The sequence below is a fragment of the Hemitrygon akajei genome, chromosome 15, assembly GCF_048418815.1.
Source record: "Hemitrygon akajei chromosome 15, sHemAka1.3, whole genome shotgun sequence".
Classification (NCBI taxonomy): Eukaryota; Metazoa; Chordata; class Chondrichthyes; order Myliobatiformes; family Dasyatidae; genus Hemitrygon; species Hemitrygon akajei.
In genome coordinates, this window is record NC_133138.1 from 18,563,258 (window position 1) to 18,588,316 (window position 25,059).

Sequence of the window (25,059 nt, forward strand, 5' to 3'; positions counted from 1 at the left end):
AAAGGAATGCCAGGGATGGGTGGGGTAGGTGCTTCCTGCTCCCTCTCCATTTTCCCAACCATGATTCCCCTCACCATGCCCACTTTTCAGTCTCAGTCACAATAGAGACCCATATATATATATTTAAGACTTTTGCACAGTATGCTTACCCTGAAGAAATTTAAATCTTCTCTTCAACAGGATACCTTTTCTTATTAACACGTATAATCATGCTGGAGGAACTCAGCAGGTTGGGCAGCATCTGTGGAAACGACCGGTCAATGTTTCAGACCGAGACCCTTCATCAGGACTGCTCTGCACAGTTGGACCACAGCATCTGCAGTGTACTTTGTGTTTACCCGTTCTTATTGCTCCCTATCTGTGATCTCTGCTGCTGTCCAACTCTATAACTGCGTGCTCACCCAGACTCGCTACCACAGCCACATGTCTCACCTATCACCTGCTAGCTTGTATTCCTTCCTTTCCCCCCACCTTGTCAGGCTGTCTTCTGCTCCCTTCCATTCCAGTCGCGTCCGTACATGCTGCCTGACTTGCTGAGTTCCTCTGGCATTTTGTGTATGTCATTCCCCTGTTATAATGGTACTTGCACTTAACCTATTAAGCATTTCCAGAATTACGACATTTTAAAACCAACAATTGGATGGGTACATGGATAGGAAAGATTCAGAGGAAGATAGGCCAAACACAGGCAAACGGGACCAGCACAGATAGGAATAGACCAGTTGGTCCAAATGGCCGGTTTCCATGATTCTAAATATCTATTTGTAAGGAGCTACTACTACATAATTTCCCTTTGACTTTTTTAATGTTTTACATTTGGGTGTTACTGCTTTATTGCTTACATCTGTGCCTAACCAGTCAAGAGATACCATTATTATTATTATTCGTTATTACTAAACCTGGAGCAGCCAACAATTTAACCCATCAAAGATTTACCATAATAACAACAGAATACACTGACAAGACTCAACAAGCTAAGCAGCATTTGTGAAGAGAAAAAAATGACTTAATATTTCAGACTGAGGTCCTTTCGATCTGAACAGGAAAATGGTTGCTATGTGATAGGTTTTAGTCAAATATAGAGGAGGTAGTTTGAGGGAAGGAGCAAGAGGTTGAATAAAATGGAAGACCTCTGAAAGAATGGAAGATAAAAAACAATGATGGTTTACAGCAAAAGAAGTCCTTAATGGGGGAACTATAAAAACTAATTTTCATTATTTGTAGTATTGAGCTTCATCTTTAATGAATTGCTGTCATTGCCACAGGCAATAATAATCAATTATTATTGATTATCACATTGATTATTAGGATAATCTATCAATTAATTTCTGCAAATTTTTTAGTGCCTTCCAGTTCACAAATTACTGAAATTACTTCTGCCAGCAATTACCAATACCACTCCATCCATGAGTCACTGTAATTATCATGACCATATTATTGATGTTACTTTAATTACCAGTTTAAGTCTATCCATGAGTTACTATAATTACCAGAACTATTCCAACCTTGAATTACTGCGATTCCCACTAATTATCAATCCCAGACCACTCATTACTGGCAATGTAATTCCCACTGACGATAAACACAAATACTTACTTCATTCATGAATCCCAGTAGTTACCATGTTTATCCAATTAAGAATAGCTACAATTCTTTTGAGCCTTATATTTATTCTTTATATTGGCTCAAAACTTTCAGCTATAGTAACAGCAATCACCTCATTTATATGAACAAATGACTCAGCAACCTCGGGTAGTGTGATTGTCAATGTGATAATCAAAAAGTTGTTCGAGGTATATTGCTCCACCAACAAGATTTTGCAAATATTATCTTGCAATTTGTTTCTTTGTTCAGATGCATTGACTGTGGTTTTAACAGTAGATACGGAATAACTTCATCCCAAAAAATTTAATAATTTAAATTCTTAGTAGCTACATAATTGCGTTTAAGTTGTTAATTAGAGTCATTACTTGTTTGGGACTGAAAATTAAGAATCACATCGCTTTCCTTTAGAAGTTAATAGAATGTTAGAATTTATCCTGAAAATTGTTTTATTTTAGCAACTTTTTCATGTATTAAATCATTTTATTCTTCTTTCTCTGACCAGTATCATTACTTTAACATATTCACATTATTACATTGTTACTTTCACAGTTCTTCACACAAGCATACAGTTTTTTAAATTCAGATCCCAGATGTCAGAGAGTTGTGCCATCAGGGAGGAGGCTATGTAGTATCCATGCCAGACCCACCAGCACAAATCCAGTTACTTTATCCAAGCAGTAAAGCTGATCAATGCCATCACCCACTAGCCAACCCACCACACACCCTTTCACCATTACTCTATCATTTTCTGTCAGAGTCACCTTATGTACAGCCACCCATGTGCTGCATCGGATCTGGAGTAACAATTATTTCATTCTCCTTTACACTTGTGTACTGGAAATTGCATTACACAATCTTGTATCTTGAATCATTTCTAACTAGCATTTTCAAAAAAGTATTGCACAATAGATCATTGGCATTAAACAATTAACATGACAGTTAACCAATAGCAAGTATTGTTTATTGTCCTGTTATTGGCAAATCTTGGACAATGATATAAACTATATTTTGGATATTCACATTGATTTAGGCAAAGTTGAGACAATGGAGAAAAGCTACTCAAGAGGCTATTTGTCATCTGTAGCTGGTTTGATTAATGACTTGCTGGCTTATGAAAAACTTTTAATTAAAATGTGTTTGTTAGTTATTTTGGATGACACTTACTGCTTCTTAAATTTGTTCATACTGAGACAACCAATAATTGATTATACCAACTATTATTTGAGGCTGTGGTCTGTAATACTTTGAGACAATTCCCTAAGAGTTAATACTTACAATGTGTCAGAACTCACCCAGATATGCTACAGAATTCACCATTATATATATTCTAATGGTATTTCAAATTAAAATACTATTAAAAATATGGAACATTGGACACATGCTGGATGCTAGACTTTTAACTGTATAGATGGACCAATGATTTGTTATACAGTGTGTAATGTTGTTGCCTGGTATTGTGTATCAAGGGAAGATAGAATAAGTAAGATATGTTTCAACAAAAGTTTTTCTCCAGTTTGTAAGGGTCATTTTCTTCTGAGATTATTATCCTGAGTTTTGAAGCACAGAAATCCAATTTAAAGAACTTATTATAGTTGTTTAAATCTCATAAGTTCCATAGTGGATTGTTGGATTTATACTAGGGGAGGGGTTTAGTTTTCAAACATTTTTGTTAGTAATTTTTTTGTTCTGTACATCTTCCATCATAATAGAGAAAAATCCATTAAAATCAACTCTTATAAATACAGAACAAGAGAACATTCCACATTTGTTTTGTCAGATCTATTTTAAATTCCTAATAATTTTTTCTTTACGAAGGTTCAAAGGTTCATTTATAATCAAAGCATGACTGAAATTTGTCTTCTCCAGATAGCCACGAAACAAAGAAAGAACAGGAAAGTTGTTTAGAGAGAAACATCAAACCCATCCCCCCCACACCGAAAAAAGAATGTCATCCTGCTCATAAATCCCCAAACCCTCCTCTGCCCGCATAAAATGGAGCAGGAACATTGACCCCCAAAAAACAACTCCTCCTTCCGCACAAAAAACTAACAGAACACAACAGAACATCACCCCCATACACCCCACCCTTCCCATGCACAACAAATCAGAAAATGAATGGGTAATTTTAAAAAAAGAGAGAATATGAAAACCATAAGTCTGAAAATGTCCACAGTCCATAAATGCTATGGTCCATGCATAAATGCAGAACAATAATACCACTTTTCGATATCACCGGCATTCATCAAAAGAGAAAGGCGAGGGAGTGAAGAGAAAGAGAAGCTCAGTTAATAGAGGAAGAGCAACTGTTCCTCATCTCTCAATGTAACAAACAATTGTTGGCACTGCTTTGGGAGCGGATGTTCAGAGTTGGTGAGCTGACTCTTGTGTTAAGCAGCGGTGTAAAACATGGAACAGAAATGAAGATAGTTCTGGATGTAACATTCTGCCACTGTTGTTTACAACTGTTTGTGGCTGAGGATTTCAGGCATTATAGCATGATGATTAGGCTAACAGACCAGTATCTGGAAGCTTGATTTGACAGTCAAGAGATATCAGCTCAAATTCTGCCATGTCATCTGGAGAAATCAAATTCGGTTAGTTAAATAAAATCTGAAATGAAAACTGCTTTCAGTAATGGTGCCTATAAAACTACTGGACTGTCTTTAAAAAATTACCAAATTCTCTAATGAAAATGAACATCTGATTTTACTTTGATTAGATTTACTTGTCACATGTACTTCAAAACATCAAAACATACAGTGAAATGCGTCGGTTGCATCAAGTCAAATCAGTGAGGATTGCGGTGGGGGGCAGCCTGCAAACATTGCCACACTTCCGGCGCCATCATAGCATACGAACAATTCTAAACATATGTCTCTGGAATGTGAGAGGAAACCAGAGCGCCCAGAGGAAGCACACATGGTGTTGCTGAGAACAGGCAGTGGCAGGAATTGAACCCGAATTGGGGTTGCTTGTACTGTAAAGCAATGTTGTTATGCTACTGTGCCACACCTTTGAATGCACCCGGAGTGCATTTTCCTATAGTCATATGCACATGATGTGTTGGTTAAACTCTGGTAAGCTAGTTAAGATTAAATTTCATAATGCTACATATTAATTCAGTAGCTGTATCAATTACTCTTAGAGTTTAGGTTTAGAACCCCAGAAGTCTAGCAATAGTAATCTATGAGGTGAATTGAGCTGCTAACACACCAGAAAGGAAGAGGCAGCACACACAAAATGCTGGAGGAACCCAGCAGGCCTGGCAGCATCTGTGGAAAAGAGTAAACATTCGATGCTTTCGGCCAAGACCCTTCACCAGGACTAGAGAAAAAAGATGAAGTCAGAGTAAGAAGGTGGGGTAGGGAAGGAAGGAGTACAAGGCAGTAGGTGGTAGGTGAAACTGGGAGAGTGTTAGAGCTGGGAAGTCGATTGCTGAAAGAGATAAAGGGCTGGAGAAGGGGGAATCCGAAAGGAGAGGACAGAAGGCCATGGAAGAAAGGGAAAGAGGAAGAGCAGGTGATGGGCAGGTAAGGAGATAAGGTGAGAGAGGAAAATGAGGAATGGTGGGGGGGGGGTGTTTAATTACTGGAAGTTCAAGAAATCGATGTTCATGCCATCAGGTTGGAGGCTATCCAGAAAGAATATAAGGTGTTGCTCCTTCAAACTGAGTGTGGCTTCATCGCGGGAGTAGAGGAGGCCATGGACTGACATGTTGGAATGGGAAGTGGAATTAAAGTGGGTGGCCAGTGGGAGATCCTGCGTTTTATGGCAGATGGAGTGTAGGTGATCAGCAAAGCCGTCTCCCAACCTACATCTGGTCTCATTGATATACAGGAGGCCACTGTGGGAGCACTGGATTCAGTAGATGACACCAACAGGCTCGCAGGTGAAGATCACGCTCTTGATCTTTTCGATGATTTCAAGTTCCCTGGCCCCAATTATTTTATTTTCTCTGTGGATCTCCAGTCCCTATACACCCCCATCCCCCACCAGGAAGGCTATAAAGCATGTTGTTTCTTTCTGGACATCAGACCCAAGCAGTTCCTCTCCACCACCGCTCTCCTCTGTCTGGCAATAATTTCTCTTTCGGCTCCTTCCACTTCCTTCAAACAAAAGGTGTAGCCATGGGCACTCGCATGCTTATGGCTACACTTGCCTTTTTGTTGGCTACAGGGAGCAGTCTATGTTCCAAGCTCTACACTAGTATCACTGCCCAACTTTTCCTATGCTACATCAATGACTGCACTGATGCTGCTTCCTGCACCCATATGGAGCTCGTCAACTTCTGCAGATTTTCTCTTGTTTGAGAAAGAAAGCAACACAACTTTTGGAGGAATAAAGATTGAGAAAGCACATTAGGTTAACATGAAAACTGAGAAGTCAGAAGCAAGTATTTTTAAAGATACATTATAGTTGTTGGAATATACATTCACATAATACTTTGAAATACTTATTTAAAGGAATCCATGTATGTAAAATTTTATAACCAGCAAATCTGTGAAATGTTAATTATGGCTTGGTGTATGACTAAAGTTTAGTGCATATTTCATGCAATAAAATGTGATATTTTCAGCACGACTACCTGAGAATTGCCTGAATTTTTCATCAAGTCATTGATTTCCCCTGATTATACTGAATCACTGACTCCCTTTCAGGGAGTTCCATATTAAACTAAACATGCATAAAAATCCCAAAATTGCTGTCAATTGAATGGTGTAATAACATCCAACATCGATTAGTTTGTTATTATGGCACCTACATATTCAGGCTCTACAATATATATATATTTCTCTTCATTTGGTAGGAATTAGAGTTAAATTAACATAGAGGTACCAAAGACTGCAGATGCTGCAGTCTGGAGAAACACACAATATACTGGAAGAATTCAGTGAGTCGGGTATCATCCTTGGGAGGGAAATGGGCAGTTGACATTTCTGGTCTAGACCCTTCACCTTGGACAGAGAGACAGATGGGAGATAGCCCGTATGAAAAGGTGAAGGGATGGGTGCTGCAAAAACTAGCAAGCAATAGGTGCATCCGGGTGGGAAGGGTGATAAGGAGATGGAGAATTTGTGACATAAACTGGGAGGTAATAGGTGGAAGCAGCAAAGGGCTGAGAAAGATGCAAGCTGATAGGAGAAGAAGGTGGAGAATGGAATTATGTGAGGGGATCGGAAGGGCAGGTGGGAACAGAGGAGAGGATCCAGCTAGGGGTGTGTGTGGGTGATGGGCAGGGGAGGATGGAGGAGGGGAGAGAAAACTGAGTGAGGGGTGATGTGGGCTGAGTTTAGAAAAATAAACTTTGTAGATCAGGAGAAAGGGATTGAGGGAGACAGTTTCCTGGACGTTGGAGAATTCTATGATTTGTGCCTTTGGATTGTAAACTTCCCAGGTGGAATATAAGGTACCATTCCACTTGTTTGTATTTAGTGTCTTCCTGGCAGTGAAGGTGGTACCCAGGAAATGCCATCTAGCCTCTGCAAGGAAGAAGTCAGGCCAACAGTCTATGATGGTATCATCCTTGCCTGCAGAATTAATGGTAAGGTTGGCATTGGTACAGAGAATAGAGAGCAACTTGTTCAGAGGGGTAAGATTGCAGTGGCTGAGGGAATTGGAGAAGTCCCCATCACTAGTTGGAACTGAAAAGTTAAAGAGAGAGGACACAAAGCCAGAAAGGGAAGAGGAGGGTTTGAGGTGGGAAAAAATGTCATCATTGGTGAGTGGAGGAATCTTTGCCAAAGAGTTGGAGGTGATGGAAGAAGAGCACTACATTATGGTGGACGCAGTGATATGAAGGAAAGGTGCATGATCAGGACTGACCACTCTGCATCAGAGGTGGGGTGGGGGAGGTGGTCAGTTGGTATGGTAAAGATGTGGCAGGGTAGGAGCTGGGATCAGGTGTGGCGTCAGAGTAGGGCAGTGAGATCAAGGGCTCAGGGAAGGAGGTGGTGGAAAGAGGCGGGCTCAGAAGTGAAAGGAGGGCAAGGAGTTGAGGGTGTCATGAGAGATCAGAAGGGAGTGAGGAGTTGTGATGTAATGAGTGGAGGAGGAAGATCACCCTGCTCAATGGTGATGTCAGGGGCCCGAGCCTGGAGGGGCTTAGTGGGAGCCGGCAGAAGCAATATGGAAATAGTTAAGAAGACATTAAACATTTACTAATATCTTCTGCATTATATTAAAGGTTTTTTAATATATTATGATTCCTTTTAATATAACTACTTACAATAAGATGGCAGCAGCCATTCCAGATCCAACAAAAGGTGCAGATGTCTGTTGTAAACTTTTTTTTCTTGTGATCACAATGGACATTAGTAATACAAAATACTGCAAGTCCGGTTCATTGGTAGGACCATAATTAAACCAGACAGAAGTGGTAGTTATCTGGGAAGTACTTTGTGCATTCTTTCAATTTATATGAGTGCCGTGGTAATGTTTTGAATAAGCAGCCAGTCCCACTGTAATTTATCATGGAAGCAAACTTAACCAATAGGGTGGCAACAGCAAAAGAAAGGTGAGCCAGTTGCAAGCGACACATGGCTGGAGATCGCTGGGCTGAGCATTTCTCCGGAGATCTACAATTCCCACCGCCATTACATCACTCAACTGACAGTAATTTTTGGATTTCTATGCAAGTGTAATTTGACATGGAAATCCCTGAAATGGTGTTAGTGGTTCAGCCACAAATGGTAATAGCGGTCTGATTAGTGTTGTGATTCATTTTTCCTTCAAGGGTTGCAGCAATTTTCAGCCTTTTGCGACATAACCAAGGAAAATCAGTCAATTCATGAGCATTTCAGGCAATTCCTAGTTATTACACTAGAACTCTTTGAGATAAAATACATTAGTATTAGAGGAGTCACCAGCAATTATGAGTAGATACAGATTATGACTAGTCTGGGTAGATCTCAGACCATTGTACTCAGTGCAGCCACTGGTTTCAAATATTGTGAGTGATTATAAAGATCAACGGAGGCACTTTTTTCCTTTATATTCCACAGCAGAAAATGTATTAAATTCTTTCACATTATTTTAACTTTGGCACAAGAAATACGTAGAGATCAGCCATTTATCCTATTCACTGGAAAGCATGACAGCAGCCACAGTACTGAAAAACCATCCCCTTGCATTATCATAGAATTCTACCGCACATTACAGGCCTTTTGGCCCACAGTGTTGTGCGGACCATGTAACCTATTCTAGAAACTGCCTAGAATTACCCTACCGCATAGCCCTCTGTTTTTCTAAGCTGCATGTATCCAAGAGTCTCTTAAAACACCCTATTGTATCCGCCTCTACCGCTGTTGCTGGCTGTGCATTCCACACGCCACCTCTCCGTAAAAATTGTTTAGCAAGTAGCTCATTGCATTAATGCTTGGTCTCAATCTATACTTTGACAAGCTTTTGCCAGCTCTTTCAGAGTTCAGGAGCTGTTTTAATTGATTTCACCACCATCACACTCAAACCCCAACATAACAAGTTTACTTGGTGTTTTGACAATAGTCTCAGAATTCATTTCACATATCAAAAAATATATCATTGATTAAATGAAAAGTAATTTGGGATTTCCTGGCATTGTGGGAGGTACTGTCAAAAAGGTTAGTATTTCTCTTATATCAGCAGCTCTTACCAGATTGGTGATGTGTACATCAGGATGCTCTTTATTGATTACTGCTCAGCATTCAATACATCATCCCCTCAAAACTAAGGAATAAGCTCCAAGAGCTTGGCCTCAATACTTCCTTGTGCAATTGGATCCTCAATTCCTTCGCTTGTAGACCCCAGTCAGTTTGGACTGGCAACAACATTTCCTTCACGATCTCCATCAGCATAGGTGGACCATAAAGCTGTGGTTTAGTCCCTTGATTGAAAATCTGGCTGAGTGATGCCACAACAACAACCTCTTACTCAAATTCAGCATGATCAAGGAGCTGATTATTGACTTCAGGAGAAGGTAATCAGAGGTCCATGAGCCAGTCCTCATCAAGGATCAATGAAAGATCACATCTACATGAAACATTGTCACAGTAATGTAGCAACCATCATCAGGGAGCCCACCACCCAGGCCATGCTCTCTTCTCACTGCTGCCATCAGGAAGAAGGTACAGGAGCCTCAGGACTCACATCACCAGGTTCAAGAACAATTATTACAATTATTCAGAAACCAAAGGGGATAACTTCATTCAACTTCACTGCCCCATCATTGAAATGTTTCCAAACTCATAGATGCACTTTCAATATTCTTCATCATATGTTCTCAAATTTTATTGCTTATTTAGTTATTATTGTCATTTCTTTCTTTTTGTATTTGCACACTGGTAGACCACCCAGGTTGGTGTAGTCGTTCATTGATTCTGTTATGGTTATTATTCTATTATAGATTTATTTGGTATGCCCGAAAGAAAATAAATGTCAGGGTTGTATATGGTGACATAGGTGTACTTTGATAATAAATTTACTTTGGCTTTGATGTGCTCTACTCAGTATTTTTCAGACTTTGGTTAGATTGGCCAAAAGTGTCTAGCACCAGAGTCTGGTCATGCTGTTGACCAGAGCCTGGAAAATTTGACTCCCAATCCAGTCTTCAATTTGCTGTTGTATGCTCATACTTTACTGATATTAAGCAAGTTGAAGTTCAAGTTCAAATTTAATTGTTGTTCAACCATACATCAAACAGCATTCCTCTAGGGCCGAGGTGCAAATCAGAGTACAGTCACACACGCAACACATATAGTTACAAAAGCACATACAGTCACAAAATAATATTAGCAGAAGTCCCTGAGTGGTATAGCCAGAAGATTGATGGTGCATGGGTTGTTGTCCTGGAGCCATGTTTCTGTAAGAACAAGCTTGTAGCAGTTCCTCATCTGTGCAACTGCAGACAAACGCGATTCAGCTTGTCTTCCAGGGAGTGAACAATAAAGAGCAGCACTGACAGGAGAGTGAACCGGCAGGGGCCAGCCATGCCTCTGGCCACTTTGGCAGGCACGTATGCTCCGTCCACCAGAAAAAGTGGGATCTCCCAGTGGCCTCCCATTTTAATTCCACTTCCCATTCCCATTCCAACATGTTAGTCCATGGTCTTCTCTACTACCGTGATGAGGCCACACTCAGGTTGGAGGGGAAACACCTGATGTTCCATTTGGGGTAGCCTCCAACCTAATGGTATGAACACCGATTTTTTGAGTTTGCAGTAATGCCACCCCTTCTCCTTTACCATTCCACATTCCCTTTTCCGTCTCTCACCTTATCGCCTCACCTGCCATCACCTCCCTCTGGTGTTCCTCTGCATTTTCTTTCTTCCATGGCCCTCTGTCCTCTCCTATCAGTTTCTCCCTTCTCCAGCCATGTCTCTCTTTCACTAATCAACTTCTCAATTCTTTACTTCACCCCTCCCCCTCCCAGTTTCACCTATCACCTTGTGTTTCTTCCTTCCCTTCCCTTCCCCACCATCTAACTCTGACTCCTCATCCTTTTTTCTCCAGTCCTGATGAAGGGTCTTGGCCTGAAGCATTTTTTTCTTGTTTTCCATAGATGCTGCCAGGCCTGCTGAGTTCCTCCAGTGTTTTGTGTGTGTTGCTTGGATTTCCAGCATCTGCAGATTTATTTTTGCTTGCAGTTGATATTTTCAATTGCGACCCTTCAGGATGACTACAAAGAAAGAGGGAGACAGTGTGAAAAAAATTGGGGGAGGTGAAGCAAGAGCTGGCATGTGAATCCAGAAGAAAGGAGGATTGTTATGTTTTGTAATTAATTCAAAGGAAGACATGGGAGTCCAAAAATGCAGGTCTAAATTCGGGTTTACTTTAAGTGAGGTGCACGTGTATCATGTGGTAGCGTGATGACATATGTAATACATGTATTTATGCATATAACCTGTAATGAATTATTTAAAGAAACAAGAATGTGTAGTCAAACAATATATTTATAATATTACTCAAATATTATTAAAATATTAAATACACAGTACTCCTCCCTGCTTAGCTACAAACTCTAACTCATCAGAGAATGCATCTCAACTATATACACAGTTTACTACATAATGCAACTACTATATACAGACATTCGCAGCATAGTAAATTTTATTTTTTCCATTCAGGCCTGAAGATTTAATCACTATAGAGGATTTCTTACTCTTATGGAATAACGTATTTCCTGACAAGGGGAATCACTCTCCTTGGCAGGTGAGATGTGTGGCTCTGAAACAATCTTAGGTTCTGTTGCCTCCTCCATGGTAATTTAGGAGTTGACTCTGAGACTGCAGGTGGTGGTTCTGGCAGTGGTTGCCACCTTTCTTCTTCTTCTAGTTTGTGCATCGCGATCTTGGGCAGATGCATTTGGTGCACTGGAGAATTCTCTTATTAATGCTTCTGATGCTCTCTTTATGATCTGATCTCTCCTCTTGGCTTTCTCATCTACAACATCATCTGACAAATCCGCATTGACTCTTTTTGGCTTTCCATTCATCCAGCTGGCCTTCCGTCTTTACATCTACTTTTACAAGCAGCTTTTTGGCTCCCACTTGAAGTTCATTCAATAACTTTAATGCAGGCCAAGTAGGTTCTGGTTCATTATACTTACAAAAGCTGAATGCTTGCAACGTTCCTGAAGTTACCTGAACTCCTTTCTAGCTTAAAACCAAGCAACATTTCATAAGAAACTGCCAGATTAACATACTGTATCATAAGCTTTCTCAGATATGTTGCCTATACAAACAATTGTAGTCAGACCAGTGCTTTTGTCACTTCATGTTTCCATTGAGCAGCATGAGCTTCCTTGGTCCAATTATGTTTTCCAACCAGAGGCACAGAGGTTAGCACCAACAACTGTTTGCCCTCTGATAGGCAACACCTTATGGTATATAACATGTAGATAGTTGTGGCAATATCCAGTACCTTCATTCATTCACTTTCAGTTGACTTTATTGTAGGGGATGTGGCATGCAACTGATGGATGGATCTCCAATCAAGTTGTAGTTGTCTCAGCCAGTCTTATCTCTACAACACTGGTCTGCCTGTTTTTACCACACATAAGCTCAATATGGCATGTTGGTTGCTGTATTTCACTGTTACAAGTGTCATTCTCATAAGAATGATCTTTTCTCCAGTTTAAGTTTCTTAATTAGATATCTGCAGTCTTCAGTTTAGTATCTTTGAAATGCCATTTAAACTCATTTTGTGGATGACTGAAACAGCTGAACCATTGTCTATTCCATTTTATTAATTTGACATTCACCTCTGGCACAGTGCTTGTCTATTGCTAGTTTTCACATTGCAAAATTTCAGGCCACACAGTCCTGTGCCAGTCTCTTCATTATCAGATGTTTTCATCAACAGTATTCAGGTAGGTGCTCTGTTTGAAATTGCAACTAAGTAAACATCATTTTCTCTTCCCTGTGCAGTCCGTGTATTTTTGTCTGCCCGAGATGCTCTTTGTATGTGTCCTACTTTGTTGCATTTTCTGCAAGCTTTGCCTTTAAACCTGTATTGGTCTGCTGTGTGTGAGCCTCTGCTGCAATGGTAGCAGTTTGTTCAGCCAGGCTGGAATCTGTTTAGACATTGCAATTTTGTTCACACTCGCTTTCATTCCTGACTGCAACTCAATTGCGTCTCTGGGGTTTCTATTGAAACAGCAATTTCAACTGCTCTTTTAAATGCGAGTTGTGCTTCAGTTAGGAGCTGTTTTTGAATATTTCTTATAAGATTCCACAAACTAATCAACCTCTCAGTGCATCATTAAGACCATTACAGGACTGACAATGCTCAGACAGTTTCTTCAATTTAGCCACGTATGCTGAAATGGACTCCCCTTCCTGTTGATTCCACTTATGAAACCTAAAATGCTCTGCAATCAACAATGGCTTCAGTAGCATCACCTTCACAAGACTAGCAAAAGTCATTTCAGATGGTTTCGCTGGAACAGTTAAGCTTTGAAGAAAACTGTGTGTCTTTAAATCCAGTGCACTCAGCAAAATTGGCCTTCACTTCTCATTGGCTATTTCATTTGCTTCAAAATACTGTTCCAATAGCTCACTATACATGAGCCAATTACCAACTCTGTAACTAAAAGCATAAACCTTTCTGATATGGCCAGCCATTCCTGCTTTTTAAAATGATTATTTATCACCCAGTACTCCTCTTTAAAAACTCGTGAATTCTTCCATTTTTTTAACTTTCTAAAAAAGTCAATCATGTCTTCCCTTCTGAAGAACACGTGAATCGCTACGTTTTTTGAAAAAAACTTGACCACCTCTGCACTTGCTGAGCTCGGTGTTTTCACGTGCTGTTGCTCTTACTGCGTTTTTTAAAAGTTTGAACGACTCGCTGTACCTTAACATGCCAGTAGCCATCTTGGATTCATTTTAAATATACCTCGTTAGCAATGTCATGTTTTGTAACTTCAAAACATTAAATTAATACAAAGGAAGACACGGGAGTCGGAAAATGCAGGTCTAACTTTGGGTTTACTTTAGACAAAGCATGCGCATATCACCTGGTAGCCTGATGATGTATGCAATTCGTGTATTTCTACTTATAACCTACAATTAATTATTTAAGCAAACAAGAATGCTTACTGAAACAATCTATTTACAATATTACTCAGGCATTATTGAAATATTAAATGCACACCAGTGATGATAGGCAGGTGAATGTGAAGCAAGTGGGAACAATGTTAAGTGCTGAAGACAATAGGTGGAAGTGAAGAAAGTGGTATCAGGTAGGAAAGAACAGTGGACCACGGAATAAAGGGAAGGAGGTGAAGAGAGAAACTGGAAAGAGGAATGTGAGAATGATAGGAAGATTGAAGGAGTGATTTAGCTCGGGAATAAAACAACACAAAGAGGGAACCGAGAGGAGTGGTTATTGGATGCTGGAGAAATCAATATTCATGCCATCAGGTTGGAGACTACAAAGGCAAATGTGAGGTGCCGTCCCTCTATTCTGCATCGCTTCAACCTGGCAGTAGAAAATGAGTGTAAAAATGAGAATTGGAATCAAAATGGCTAGCCACTGGGAGATCCTGGCTGCCACAGTGGATGGAGCAGAGGTGCTTGACTAAGCCATCCCACAGGTATCACCACTGTGGAGGAGGCCAGATAGGGGCATCAGATGAAAGAAATGTCACCTTGAAAGACTGTTTAGGGCCCTGAATGGTGGTGAGGGAGGTAGCGTAGGGGCAGGTGTGACACTCAGTGTATTTGCATGGGAAATTTTGTGGGGAGGAGTGAGTGGACGAGGGAGTCAAGGAGGGAGCGAATGCTGCTGAAAGCAGAAAGTGAGGGGAGATAAAGGTTTGCCTGGTGCTGGGATCCCACTGGAGATGGTGGAGAATGATATATTGGATGCATAATGTCATTGGGTAATAGGTGAGGACAAGGTGAACTCTACCCCTGTTACAGCTGGAGGTGGGGTGGGGGAGGATGAGAAGGATATAGAACAGATGCGGCTGAGGACTTTCTTGATAGTAGTTGGCGGGGGTTATGGTTTTCTGAAAAAAAGGCGTCATCTCAGATCTCCTGGAGCAGAATCATTGGACTGAATTAGTTGACTGGTGGTAGTTAGAGACCAGCTGGAGACAGATAATAACATGTATTACCCTCTATTCCATTACCAGGTTTGCTACTAAGCTGGCGAACAGCAGTTAGCATCTGTCCTCTCAGCTTTACACCACTGATGTATAGGATGACTGGTACAATTTGAATAGGTTCTCCAACCTTGAGTAAAAAGGTAAATGGTTTTTAGTTTTTTTTCATAATTTCTGTTTAATCGATCTGAAAGCTTTTAACTATTTTATAGGATCTCAATATGTGTTGATTGCATTTACTATGTTTTTATTTTTAATTATCTTGTGCAATTAATTTTAAAAGCCTCTGATTATTAGACTCATTTATACAAAGGTTAAACCATTTTAGACAGCAGTGAACTGTCAAACTGACCATCATAGCATTTTAAACCAGGGCTTCAGGATTCAGGGCCTGAGGCCCAGCTGCCAGTTGTCTCTGGGGTATGGCAGGTCACCTTGGCCGTCCCTTCTTATCTCATCAACATAGTGCTGGCAGTCAGCCAATGTGAGTGGCAGTTTGTGCAGTGGAATGGATTCAGAATAAACTGGCCGAATGAAAGATTTATGTGATATCAGAATTTTATCACTTGGAAATATATCCCATTCATGGCTGAATTATAATAGAAGATATTTAGAAGAAAAAAAAGATAGGCAGTAAAGGAAAGATTTAATACTTATAACCAGACCTGTCAACAGTATATTGAGTCTGACCATTGCAATTTGTTTTTGTTACTGATTTCCCCTTTTATTTTGCTAAATGCTCTTTTTTTAGTAAAAGGTATGCAAGGTTTAAAAATCAATATCTGTGCAAAAGGCTGATAATGGAAAATAGCTGGTATGGCAAAACATCATTGTTTAGCAGTGACTGTAATCCTCATAGGATTCCTCATCCATTCATTCAACCAATGATATAAACAGTAAAAGAAACAAAGTTATATCTTTATCATGATATTTACATTTAATATGATGATTTAACACGAATGACTTTCATGTACATGGATGTTATGAAGAATATAAGTACAGATATCTCTATAGGAAGGATGTGGAGACTTTGGAGAGGATGCAGAAGAGGTTCACCAGGATGTTGCCTGGACTGGATGTACCAGCTATAAGAAGAGGTTAGGCAACTAGATTCTCCAGTGTGTTGGATGCTGAGGGGCAACTTGATAGATGTATAGAAAATTATGAGAGACACAGATAGGGTAGATAGTCAGAGTCTTTTTCCCAGGGTGGAAATATTAGAGAGCATAGGTTTAAAGTCAAGGAGAAAATTTAATGGAGATTCATGAGTGGTAGGTGCCTAGAATGAACTACCAGGAAAGGTGTAGTGTAATGAATACTCACTTCCTGGCGCGGGGGCCTCATGTTTAGTCAAGCTTGTTTTTTAAAAACACAGCAGCTTTCAACTAAATTGTTTAGCTTTGGTTCTTAAAATGTAAATGGCAAGCAGTAATCAAATTGACGTTAAAACAAAGTATTGTCCATAGACCAGTTTTGCAAACAAGCTCTGTTTATAGTATAGATTTGCCGGCACATAGAATCCTGTCTTGGTGCTAAAGAGGTACAGTATAAAACAAGGGATTATTTAATTTGGCTTGTTTCAAAACACAAAAGCTGACTAAGTTGGTTAGTTCAAAGAAGCTTGCAAATCAGATGGATACAATGATTTTGCATATCAAATAACTGATCTATTAATGTTGGAAGTTTTATGTACTCAAGGATGTTAGCTTCATAGTATGAATGGAGGGTTTTCAGGTCTGTGTCTCCAAAAAACTTTTAGAGCTTTTGAGTAAAAAAGGGTATCTGAGGAAATAACATATACTTGTGAAGTCACCCAAGCGGCAAAGAAAGAGTATAAATATAGAGAGCAGTTCAGTCTGATTAGAAATGGGGTAAAACATCATGAAGCATGGAAGACAAGGTGAACTAGAATCCATTCTCCTGGCTTCGATTGCTGCAATAGACAATTCCTTTGTCTGTATTGTTGGTTTCTCTTTTTTTGTTTATGGGAATTGTACCTTTGTTTTAGAAATCCTTTGTTTTTTTGAAATGGTCTGTAATTTGGTAATGTATAAGCTAGGAATCCCCTGTGAGTTTTAAGTGAGTTTTAGGAATGTTGTTTAGATTTAAATGTGTGCCATTGAAAATAAATGGACTGTATTTTAAACCACTTTGTTAGCTGGAAGGGTCTTCGTTTGAGCTTAGAATTTCATGATCAGCAAACCCAATGCCATCACAGATATGGAAGAAGTATTTCAGAGGCATTTAAACAGACATGTGACCAGGCAGGAAACAAAAGGATACAGACTATATGCAGGCATGTGGGATTACTTTAATTTGGCATCATGGTCAGTGCAGATATGGTGGGCCAAAAGGCTTGTCCATGTGCTGTATTTTTCTACGGTCAACATGCCTGTTCTCCTATAATGTGGTTTTAGATATTCTTTACCCTTTAAAAATAGAGTTGTGAAGTTATCAACTTCAATTCCTGCAGCCATTTGGAATGTGAGGTATGTTATAGGAGAAAGGTGATCTCTGTATGCCACAAGTTATATCAATGAAAGGTTATGGTTTGGAAAAAATGTAACTCCATCGACTTCAGATAGTTGATATTTCCTCCATACTGACAACTGAAGACAGAAAAGGGTTAATAGCATGTTATTCTCATGAGTGATGAGGTATACACTAAAATGAATGATCAGAAATGAAGATATAGGTCTGTCAATTAATATGTTATAGAATACAGAACAACTTTATATTATAATACATATTAAAACAATTCCTTAAGACCATCTCCCTGCATGTAATGAAATCCATTTTGCACATTTACAGATAGCTAGAACTGTGAACATTTTTAAAATAAGGTTAAATAAAGGGCTGAGCTTTTAATTATGAACAGTATATTGTTATGTGCTTCAGTGATCATAACTGCAACTGTGACCCATTTTATTTGGTGATCAAAATGCCCCTTTTAACAGAAGCATTTTCTGAGATTTACTTTTAAATGTGTTGGTGGGGGGCAGCAGAGCATGACATGCTGTGCTCACATCCTTTAGTTAGTTCTACAACACAAGGAAAAAGGTTGCTATAGTGATTAAAGGAACTGAAATTAATTTTTGACTGAAATTACATCCAACACTTCTCATTTACTGGTATGATTAAAAATTCATATGTTAACTCACTTTTCTTTGAAGTCTGTTGCTTGTATGATGCATAGAGCATAGAACAGAACAGCTCAGGAATAGGCCCTTCAGCCCACGATGTTGTGCTGAACCCGTTAAATTAGTAATCAAATGGCTAACTGAACTGATCTCTTCAGCCTACACAATTCCCACATCCTTCCATTTTCCTCACATTCATGTGCCCATCTAAACATCTCTTAAACACCTCTAACGTGTCTGCTTCTACCTTCACCTCAGACAGCACTTTCCAGATACTCATCTGTGTAAAAAACAACTTGCCCCTCACATTTCCTTTTGAAGTTACCCTCTCTCACCTTAAAAGCATGCCTTCTGGTATTAGACATTTTAACCCTTGGTAAAAGATATTGTCTTGTCTACTCTATCTATGCCTCTCACGACTTTATAAACCTCTATCAGATCTCACTGCTTTTCATTTTGGGTAGAATTCCAAGAGGAGACTGGGTGTGTATTTGACTGCACCATAGCCTTCTCACATGGGGTCTTTGCTTAGTTCTAGCTCACAGTACATTTCACAGTTACTTCTAAAATAAATGGCAGAAGTAAAACCATTTTGTGATCATAGCTGTGGAAATTCAAAGGCAGCCTAGATGCTGTAATGATGGTTTGTTTGCAGTGGCAGTTAATGTGAAGCTGATTCTGCATTTGCTCACCTGAACATTTAAATTGAAATATCTGATTGCATTGTTGAAACATTTCCCTGATCTCGGTTGTTTTAGCTTAAGAATGGTTCAAACTCCAAGTCAAGAGTCATAGGCCAGTACAGCATGTCCCAAAGAGTCCATGCCAGCCATGGTGCCCACCAGAGATCCCAATTTCCTGTGTTTGGCCCATATCACTCTCAGTCTTGCTTCTCCATCTACCCATAGAACATAGGACAGTCCAGCACAGGAATAGACCACTCGACCCATAATATTGCACTGTGCCAGCTAAAAAGCAAATCAAAAGCACACAAACACTTACCCCTCTTAACTACGCCATGTCCATATCCCTCCATCTTCCTTACATCCATGTCTCTATCCAAATATCCCTCTTAAAAGCCTTTAATGTATTTGCCTCTACCAGCAATCCAGGCAGCACATTCCAGGAATCCACGACTCTCTGTGCAAAGACTTACCCCCACATGCCCCTTGAACCTACCCTTTTTCACCTTCAATGCATGCTGTCTGGTATTCGACATTTCAACCCTGGGAAACAGATACTCTATATCCACTCTGTCTATGCCTCTCATAATCTTGTAAACCTCTATCAGAGCTCCCCTCAGCCTGTGGTGCTCCAAGTGCTTTTTCAAACGATATTGTGGTACTTACCTGATCCATTCCTTCTGGCAACTCATTCCATATACTCACCAAAGATGACCCTTAGGTCCATTTCAAATCTGTCCCCTGTCCCCTAAATCAGTGGTCCCCAACCTCCAGGCCACGAAGCATGCAGTTGCCGGAATGCACCCAGCACATCTTTAAGAAAAAAGCCGAAATAAACAAGCTAATTAATTAGGTGCCGCCCGGCACGTAAACATTGGCCCAGATCTGAGGTGGTTGCCTCAGGCCCTCCACCCTTGGCAACATTGCTGTAAATCTTGTCTGCGCTCTTTCCATTTTAATCATGCCTTTCCTATAAAAGGGTGATCAAAAATCGGCAATCGCCTTTGATCTGGGCTGACATTTATGTGCCGGGTGGCACCTAATTAATTAGCTTGTTTATTTCGGCTTTTTTCTTAAAGATGTGCTGGGTGCGTTCTGGCTACGGCTGTACCCTGCATGCTTCGCGGCCCAGACGTTGGGGACCACTACCCTAAACCTATGTCCCCTGGTTTTGGTCTTCACTACCCTGGGGAAAAGAATGTTACCATTCAGCTTTTCTATACCTCTAATAATTTAAACATATCTGTAAGGCTGCCCTTTATTCTCCTAGGTTTTAAGGAATAAAGACATAACCTAACTAACCTCTCCATGTAACTCAGGTCCTCAATCCTTGGCAACATTGCTGTAAATCTTTTTTGCACTCTTTCCACTTTAATTATGTCTTTCCTATAAAAAGGTGAACAAAACCGCAGACTTATACAACTGTACATAACGTTCTGACTCCTTTACTCAGTGCACTGACTAATGAAGGTTTACTTGCTAATTGCTTTTCACCACCCTGTCTACCTATGACATCGCTTGCAATGAACTATGTACTTGTATTCCTGTATCCATCTGTTCTATTTCACCCCCAGCATCCATCAATTCATAGTATAAGTCCTACACTAGCTTGACTTACTAAAATACATAATTTCACACCTAACTGTATTTGCTACTCCTTCACCCACTTCCCTAGCAGATCAAGATCCCCAAGTAATCTACTTGATACCTTCTTCGGTATCAATGACACCTCCTAATATTGTGCCATCTGCAAACTTACTGATCAGGCCCTGTTCATTTCCATCCAAATCATTTATATAAATAACATATAACAAAGGTCCAAAGTCTGACCCCTATGGACCACCATTAGTCACCTGTCTCCATTTCGTAAAACAATCTTCAACCTCTACCTTCCGCTTTCTGCCTCTAAGCTAATTTTAATTCACCTGACTTGCTCCCCCTAGATTCCATGGGACCTATCCACCAGAAAAGTATACTACATAGGACCTTGTCGAAGGCCAAATAGACAACATCGATTACCCTACCCTCATCTACCTTTTTTGCGACCCCTTCAAAAAACTCAAAAATGTTCATCCAGGAAGTCTTTCCATGCAAAAAGGAAAGCCAACTCCTCCTAATCAGGCTGTATCCAAATGCTGGTAGATCCTCTTCTTTAGAATTCCCTCATGTAACTTCTCCACTACTGATATCAAGCTGACTAGCCTGTAGTTCCCAGACTTGTTATTGTTATCCTTTTTAATCAACAGAACATTAACACCTTCCAATCTTCAGGAACTTTACCAGTGGCTAACAATGAAGAAAATATCTCTGTAAAGGCCTCTGCATCACCAAGTAATGCAAAGTATGAAAAGTAATTTGGGTTTCTACTGCATTTTGATTAGTTATCCATTTAGTAGAAAAGGTTAGAAACAACATACTTCTTGCCAGAAGTACTTTAAATTTATCTGTCAAATTTGTCTACAGCAATATCAGCAGGAGAGGCCCTTACTAAAGATTAATGTGAATGGTTCAATCACAATAGATAGTTCAATGTATTGTGATTGCACACAAAATGACTATTTATGTGGGCTTTTTAGAAATTACCTCCAGCTGGCTTTTGTTTGTCAAACACTGACAAAAAGTACAATTACATTATGACATGCTTTTAACATGGCAAGGATATTGCAAGATCTGTTATGGAAGCCTTTCAATAGAAGATCCAAGAGTACCATGGTAAAGTATTAGTGCAAGATAACATCTTCATAGTCTGTATTATGAATGCTCTCAAAATGCTGTAATGATTCTTCGGTCAAGAATATTTTGAAGCAGATTTCAGTTAAATCTATTGGAAGAGAAACTGGCCACAGTAGGAAGCGCAAGCTGAAGGGGCTTGGCCCGAAACGTCGACTATACTCTTTTCCAGAGATGTTGTCTGGCCTGCTGAGTTCCTCCAGCATTTTGTGTGTATTGCTTGGATTTCCAGCATCTGCAGATTTTCTCCTATTCAACAGTAGAAAGTGCATCCAGCTCAAAGCAAGTTTTTCCAAATATTGTAATGTAAAGATGCATTTATCACATTGACTATCCTCCACAAATGTGTAGACCAGGGCACAGAGTGTTTCATGATCTGATGTTTTTGAGGATACAGCCAAAAAGGTGGATAATGTAGCAACTTGCCAAGTCACTTTAGACTCATGAATTCTACTAGCTAGCAGGACTTGGACATGGGAATACCACCACTGGTATTTTGAAGTTTGAATTTTGAAGTTGCCCTCCAAAGTACACACCATCTTCACTTGGAACTATATTGCAGAGTCACAGTCCTAGAACTCCATCCCTAACAGTGTTGCAGGCATACCAAAACTCAAGGATGTCAGACAACTACAGGCCAGTCAGCCTGGCATCAGTAGTGCAAAAGTTACTGGAGGGAATTCTAAAGCAGAGGATCCACTGGCATTTGGATGCAGTCTGATTAGAAGGAGTCGGCTTTCCTTTTTGCGTGCAAAGTCTTGCTGGATGAACATTTTGAAGTTTTTTGAAGGGGTAACCAAAAAAGGTAGGTGGGGGTAGGGCAGTGGAAGTGGTCTATTTAGCCTTTGACAAAGTCTTGCATGGTATACTCATCCAGTGGATAAGTTCCATTGAATCTAAGGGGAACAAGTCAGGTGGATTAAAATTAGCTCAGAGGCTGAAAGTGAAGGGTAGTGGTTGAAGATTGTTTCTCAGAATGGAGACTAATGACTAGTGCTGTTCCATAGGGGTCAGTGTTCGGAAGCAGTGTTTCCCAACCTTGTTTATCCCAACACCCCACTAAAGAACCTTCATACTTGCCAATGCCCCTCTTAGGCAGAATATATTTCCTGGCACCCCCATAGTGTAAAAACATGTCTACCATATGCTAACATGAGAAAAATGATCCTACTTTAAATTTTTATTTGTCTTTAAACCTAGCTAACGCAGTACCTCTGTGCTTTGCAGCCGCTTCGATATCAATGAAATCTTTGAGTTTGATGGTTTTTAGCAAGAGTTGAAATATCTGGCTCAAGTAGTGACAGCAAAAAGTCTTGTCCCTACATGTAACAATGTCCAAGCAGTTTCTATTTTTTGTGAGTATGTGGTTCACTGCACTGAGGTCTCTTTCAACAAAGTAGGAGGATGGAAATACAATGAAGAACAGTTTGGCTCTTCTTCAAAGACCAGGAAACTTTGTATGATAGTATGGCCACACACTGCAAAGCTGACATTTTTGAAAAACATTTTTGCTTCTTTAACATTATGAATGTTGACAATTTCTTCTCGCAAGCTCTCTTCCTGTTCTTCCATGTTGCAAAGAAATGGGTTGATTACCCAGTCAGGAATTTCCAGACCGTTCAAATCCTTGAATCAATTCTGAAAATCCTTCTTCAGTGACTGCAGGTGTAAGTAGTACTCTTGCAAATTGCCATCTGTGAAAGAGAGTGCCATATTTTACATGCAGGGAAACTGTGAGAACATTCTTCTCCCAATATTTTGCTTTTATATATTTCCAATTTTCCAATAAAAGTGGACACTGCACTTTTTCCGTGGATTATATTGAAATTCTTGTCCAGAAGTCTTGTATTTAGAATGCTAATTTTGTCATACAGATCAGCTAGGTATGCTACATTTCTACATAGAAGGTCAATCTTGTTTCCCAAGCTCTTGTCTTTGAGCAAAAATTCAACCATAGTGTCAAAAATATCAAGGAATCATTTTAAGCAGTAGCCTTTAGACAGACAACACACTTCTTGCCAAAACTGGTGAAATATTCTGCAATTTAATGGATAAGCTTTAATTTTATTGATAACAGATATTACAATAGTTATACTTGAAAATTTGCTGGGTGAGGTTTTTGGCTGTGAGATGTTGATAATGAATTACACAATGGATTACAAACAGATCTGGAATTTCTTTTATCATAAATGCCACTAAATCAGCATGGCGACCTGTCATATATGGTGCTCCATCTGTTGCACAGGAAATCATATTCCTAATCAGAATACTTTTATTTTCAATATACATTTTGAGCTCACCGTAGATTGATTCTCCATTGATATTTGTTTTTAACTTTTTTACAAAAGTGGATCTCTTCATAAACTTTTCCATTTTTGATAAACCGTAGATATGTCATTAGCAATGCCTTGTTGTCTTGCACAATTGACTCATCCATTTGCATCCTAAATTCTGTTTTTGCAGCTCTGTGCATAATCGATACTTAATGTCTTCACTCTTTTCATCAATAAAATGAGCTACAGAGTTATTATTCAGAGGAATTGATTTTAAAATGTGGGTATCCATTTTGAGAACAATGGTGAGCATTTCTGATACAGCAGGCATTACTAATCTTTCACCAATTGTATGAGACTTCCCACACTTTGCTATCCATTTTGGAAATGTTATAAGAAGCAATGAGACCACAATCAAGGTCATTTTCAGCTTTCTTGACAAATGGCTTGAGCGTGAAAATTTTCAAATGCTTCTTTCATTTTCTGCAACCGAGTGATATCATAAACAGCTCTTCAGGGTAGCTTTTACAGAAGTGTTTCTGCAATCTTGATGGTTTCATGGCTTCATTAGACAGTGCAGTATTACCAATAAGACTTAAGGGTGTCGCTGATCTGGTGGGAACAGAATAAAACCATACTCCAGGTATGTAAAATTGTATTGATGCACTTTCTGAAATCTCTGTATTTTAGCAGGATTAGATTTCATGGCTTCACTGCCTTCAGACTCATAGAGATTATGCCGTACATATTTATCTGTGATTAACAGGGCTAAATCAAAATGTAAAAATTAACACAAACTGAGAATGGCTATCGGATGTTGGCGATGGCTGTAAGTTGACACGGTCAGTCAAAAAATCAATATTTTTAAATTATTCATTCAAGGGGACTGAGTTTTACAGGGTAAGCCATCATTTAATTGCCCATCCTGAATTGCTCTTGAAAAGGTAGTGCTGAGCTGCCTTCTTGAACTGTTGCATCCTTGTTTTACTGCATGGAATACATGAGACTGTAGATGCTGGAACCTGGTGGAGCAAACAAGATGCT

General features: G+C 39.6%; 1 long non-coding RNA gene across 1 annotated transcript in view; it reads left to right on the forward strand.

The window, feature by feature from the left end:
• The window catches only part of LOC140739200 (uncharacterized), a 55,472-nt gene that overhangs the window by 24,787 nt on the left and 5,626 nt on the right, over positions 1 to 25,059 (forward strand). The window contains exon 5 of the long non-coding RNA XR_012101577.1: positions 15,220 to 15,332. This is a non-coding gene — a long non-coding RNA (uncharacterized lncRNA). The remainder of the gene's footprint in view (positions 1 to 15,219; positions 15,333 to 25,059) is intronic.